This window comes from Bombus huntii, chromosome 17, assembly GCF_024542735.1.
Source record: "Bombus huntii isolate Logan2020A chromosome 17, iyBomHunt1.1, whole genome shotgun sequence".
Taxonomy (NCBI): Eukaryota; Metazoa; Arthropoda; class Insecta; order Hymenoptera; family Apidae; genus Bombus; species Bombus huntii.
This window is the reverse complement of record NC_066254.1, coordinates 942860-948859: the sequence shown is the minus strand read 5'-3', so window position 1 is coordinate 948859 and position 6000 is coordinate 942860.

The following is a 6000-nucleotide window of genomic DNA, read 5'->3' as shown; positions in this document are numbered from 1 at the left end:
TTCTTTTTGTCGCCTTTCAATATCCCCACTGCGCACGCATTCGTTAGGCATCCGCGGCTTCTTCCAAATATTCGGCGGAAGGACCGTTGGGATATCGATGGCTCATTAGACCTGTTGGCTCTTACGCGTCGGTGATATACTTTACCGACGAAACCGTTGAAAAGTTTTGTTGTCGAGCGCCGCTACAAATACTAAAAATAATATGACGTTATTAGTCAACCATTAATCTTCGCTGTAGTACTCGTTGTCGTTGAGTAACCGATAATGGAATAGCCATACCGAATATCAGTGATCATAGCCTATCTTACGTAAAATTAAAGTAGCCCAAAGAGATTTCCCATCTTTTTACCTTAATTCCAGACCGCATATAAATAATGAAATCCTGAATGTAACTGAATTTTTAAATGCCAGCCTGTCCATATACAAGAGCAGACGTTCATCTATACATAAGTTGCGGTAAGGGTAAAATGTACTTGCAAATGTTCCTCGTAATTTATCAACTATCTTTTCAGATTTTCCACAGACGATCGGAATTGGACACATTATCGTGACGAAAATGTTGTGTTGCAAGAGGCGCTGCTAGGCATAAATTAATTCGCGACGCCGCCGCTTATAGGCGCGTTAGCCTCTCGGAATCGCATCGTGGCCGCCAACTATAACTAGCGTTAATAGCGAAACGATTAATTGTCAATAATTAAAGAACAAAACCAAGAACACGATCTGTTTGTTCTTGACCTTATTTCATCTTATTCTATCTGCAAGAATCGCCTCTAAAATTTTTTTACACTTGTAGCTGAACACCGTATATACTATATACCTGTATATACTGTAAAGAAATAATGAGCGGCCAAAAAATCCTAGCACGTACGCTGTTGTGATATCAATTACTTCTCAACCCCATCAGAGATAAGATATCGACCCCCGACTTTCGGACACCAAGGGGCTGCGACGCATCTTAGTCCCCATCAAAGAAAAGACATCGACTCCCGACTGTCGGACGCCAAGGCTGCGACGCATCTTAGTCCCCATCGGAGATAAGGCCTCGACCCCCGACTTTCGGACTCCTTTGGAACCCACGCCGAACCCCTCAACATCCCCAAGCCAGGGTGTATATAAGCCGAGACTTCACCCAGCTCGGGCAGTTCTTGTTCTTGTTCTAGTCGCTGTTCTCGCACAACCTTTTTTCTCTGGTTCAGTGCCAAAGTTATAATAAAGTTCGATAAAAGAAAATTAATAGTTGAGTTACGATTCAGCTTTCTTTTCTCTTACAACCCAAGTATTGATTTTACGTGACACTGTCACGGACGCACACTTATACGTATAATTCACTGCAGTGGTATCGATAGTTTTTTTCGAATATCTCAGAAGCTATAGCCGTCCGACAGTTACATGTACAGGAAAGATTTGGTTAGAATCATTCTGCCGATAACGATAAATAAATTAAATTGACTTTATTCGCAATATTTTTATATTTATATGCTTGTATTTACCTTTGTGTTCATATTTACATTTGTTTTTACTATCGATGAAGCAGCAGAAAATTGTAGATGTATCAGAATATAGTTACAACAGAAGACTTTTACACGCAGAAAAGATTTTGCAACAAAACGATTTTTAGCGACTGAGTGAATAATTTGATGATCAGAAACTTAACATTGCGACCTTTAAACCTGTATCAAAGATCAAATCGGCTGCGCATTCCTAATGCAGAACAGATTGATTTTCATCTTTGCTCATGCATATTTGCCAATGTGTTTATATAAAATACGTCGCTGAATCAATCATCAGGGAATACAAGACAAAACTTTCAATTTTATAAAACTTATCGTGTTCAAGCACTCCAAATAGCTACGTAACTGCACGAAATTTTTGCCAATTGGATGCTGCCTACATTGCATTTACGCTTTTGGGCCAAATGATCAATACGGTAACAACTCCACCAACAAATGACTCAATTTCGGCTCGCAAAAGACCTCGAAGTCAAAAAAATTAATCAAGAATGGAATTATGTACCAGCATCAATGACATGTGCATTATATTTGCGATTTTTACGTTTAATACTTCGCAGCAAACCGTACAAAGTTAAAGCAAAGGCGTAAACTCTATTTGCTCACAATTCACGTCATAGTCGAACAGTTGGCCAATTTTCCAATGAAACGTTTGTGTTATTGTTAATAGAACGTAGAATAGCTTTTCATGCAATACCATCCAAATTCGATACCACTGAACTTCGCACACAATAAAATTAAAAATGCAAGTAATATATAAAAAAATAAAAGTAATATGGATGTGTAAAAATCATAATGCTTATTAGTTTCAATAAACATTCTCGAATTATAGCATTGATGGTCATTATTGTGAAGTCATCTATTAAGGGGAGGCTAAGGTTAATTCGTACAAAATAAGGCATGTCATTGCGAATTATTTGTGCCGACACAGCTAAAATCTCTTTATTAAAGCCAATAGTACATTAAAGTATGACATTCAAACAATATTGTATAAAATTTTTACGGAGAAATATTAAAAAATACGGCAATGGTAGCAATTATTCGGACGTGTCTCGGAAAAAAGTAGAATTGCTCATAACTTGGTGCTGGATTATCTGAAATCAAAAAATCAAAGTTCATTCGTTAGGTAACAGTTTTCCTCGGGTAACGCTGGGAGGGTTTTTCAAAATTTCAATTTTTCACTTTTTTGGAACACTTTGAAGGGAAAATTAGTCGCAAATTTTCGCAAAATCGGCTAATTTTCCTTTTATTTAGCCCCCCCTTAAAGTGCTTGCAGCGTTGATCATTTGCGACGCCAATGTCTGCCATCGTAGTAAATAAAAACGGCGGAAGATAAATAGGATATTTGCATTAACTAGCGAGGAAACCATATATATATTGTAGTATATATAGCATAATGTATAGCAGCATATGTGACAAAAATTGTAACTTTTTTGTCGTATGCATTGACGCCGTAATTTTTCAAATAGACATGACTGACGTAATCTCTCCAAAAAGTTTGAAAATTTCTTATTGACTGTAGTATTTTCGTTGAATATGCTAAGATTTTTATTTACAAATATTTGTCTATATTTAACTGTATCCTGGATAATCTTTTAGGGGTTCAACTTTAGAGGGTGGTTACACCTCATAAACTTTAAACTTAAACTAAAAAAGGATTCGTGTTTAATATTTTGCGCTGTTCTTCTAGTCTCAAGTTTTATCAAAAACTTATCTGAGTCTCACTATTCGCGACCTCTTCTTATTAGTGAAGCTTCCTTTTTATTCCATTATGCCTTGCAAATATCGTGGCATTGAATTTGTCAAATTGATGAATACTCTAGTTAAAATATTTTTCCATTTTTCTAAGAGAGCCTTCTTTAAATGATTTAATGATGAAATATGCTGAATCAATACTTCTATTTATATTTTTATTTATTTTATGTTGAGAAACGTTAAGTTGGTATGATCGCTAGTTCCTACAAGCTAAGTTGGTACGACTTCGACTAACGTCGCTCTTTTGTCTTAGGAGTCGACCACGTGTTAATTATCTGAGTATATCCGGTGTGTTCAGACGTTTTGTACGAGGTGGTGAAATATAGACAGTAAAATTCAATCTGTGTGAATCTATTAAATATCAACCCCAAACCTATATTTAATAACAGATATCAGTCGTAAATATTATATCGTCGTATTTATTCTTCAGTATCATTATTTAGTTCAAGTCGCAGATTTCTTTCATTTCCAATTATTTGTGCAATTTATCCTAAGAACAATAGGTAAATTTCTGTGGCAGGACATTATAATGTAGAACGCTGTTGTTCATAATTTGTAGTGCCTACTAGAATTTCAATGTGTTTTCCAATTCCTTCATAATCTTGTCCTATTAATATTATTTTTGAAGATAAATATTCATATCCGTTACAATATTACCAACTCCTCGCCCAACTGTAGACGAAAAATAGTAAAATTGATACTTTGTTACGTTTTGTTTGGCTCGTTTTGGTTGCGTTGCCGTTAATTTTTAAATTCAGATTAAATTGCAGTGTTGTCTGTTATTTAATGCGATTGGAAATTAAACTCCACGTTTCGGCTAACCTGCTACGCGCAGGGGTACTGACATGGGAGAGGATTAAAGTTGGTGAAAATAAATGTTCGCTTAATCCTATTATATTATTAGACAAATATTCTTCACAAAAAAAATGTTTATTCGTATTCTAATTGGATATTGACAGAATGGTCGTTGAAATTTCGAATGCTTGGAGTTACAATCGTTCGCAATACGTTTTCGCTCTTATTAATTACAAGATTTTAATTTCGATAGATTTTCGGTAGTTTACAAATTGACAAATACAAACACGTCGATTAACAAGACTAACAAGAATTGGGAACTAATAAAACAAGGAACTAAAAGCTAAAGAACTAAAGGACTGAAGAACCTAAAAGCTGAGAGCAAAAACTAAGAGCTAAAGGAATTAAGAGCTGAAAAACTAAGGAACTAAAGAATAAAAAAAAAGGAATTGAGAAATTAAGAGCTAGAGGAATTAAGAATTAATCGCTATGAACAAGAAATTCCTTGCCAAGAAATGGGGAACTGATCGCCAAGAATCAAGGAGTTAATCACTAAGAACTGAGAAACTAATCATACAAAACTGAGAAATTAACTACTCTAAACCTAAGGAATTATTTCGCTACTTCTATGTCGCTACGCTTATTTATATTTAGGTCTACCGTGGAGGGGTCGTCATGTGACGGGTTATTCCGTGGGGGTAATGAGGTTCGAATTTGGTTTCTATACAAATTGTTAAGATTTATTTAAATTTCAAATTGGAACGCTCACTCGCACTATTGGTAGTTTTAGTCTACGTTACGGCGCGTGCGCAGCGCGGGACGTGACAACTTATCTTCCGAAGTTCGAATGTATTCTAATGCCTTTACATTAATTTGTTTAGGCAGCAGGGCTTCGAAAGTTTCCGAGTTGGTTCATCGTTTAAAGTCAGGAGACACAGATGTCATTGCCGCAATGGATGATACTATGACAATCGGCGCCGGAGCTACTTCAATTTATACATTCGAAGCAAACATTGAAAATATGGGCATATCGGCGGTCAAGGAACTTATCGACTGTACCTGATTCTCCCTAATATTCTTAAAGTTTGTTCATTTCTTATATCTACATTGTTTACGCATATGATTTGTATTATCGCTATAAATGTGAATACTTCTTTCATAGTCGGATTTTCCTATATACAGGAATTCTAAAATCTAAAATCTAATCTTAAATTAGAAGGTTATTTACTTGGGGACATTATACGCACAGGATTTGCAACACACAATTTTGAGAAAAAATGTGAGAAAAATTCAAATCGAGTTGCGTTTTGGATAAAAAATTTTGTAGATCCTCCTGAATAATGTGATATGCGCTGTTATTGTATTATTAACATTTAAATGTGTGTAGATAATGATTAAATGACGCTTAGAACGCGTCCGTGTTCTGCTTAGATTTTCCAATTTATATCAAAAACTAAAGGTTTAGAAGAAAATCTAACATTAGCACGCGCTAGAACAGACATTTTTGCTAAGATAAGGATAAAAAAAGCTACAAAATCATGTTTTGTTTTCAATATAAATACGAAGTAGTTTGACAAAACACGCTACGATGGTGTCACGTCGGAAACACGGAGAGTGGTGAAATTAAAAAAATTAAAAAAAAAAACGAAGAAAATCACATACACGAAGAGTTTGATGTTTTGATCACGACGGTTGTACCATCTTGATGAGGCTAAATCCGGATAGTAGATACGACGCTCTAATGAAGACTGAGACTGACGAGGACTTCCGTCCCCGGGTTGTCCATGGCTTTTGTTCTCCCGTGGGCGCATATCCTCTGCCATTGCCATTTGTTTACCTTTCACCTGTTCCATCGGGCACTTAAGGTGTTTTTTGGCCTCTTAATTAGTTCAGCCTCATAAGGTTTACAGCTTGGGGAGACAGGCAATTTGGACTTCCCCCA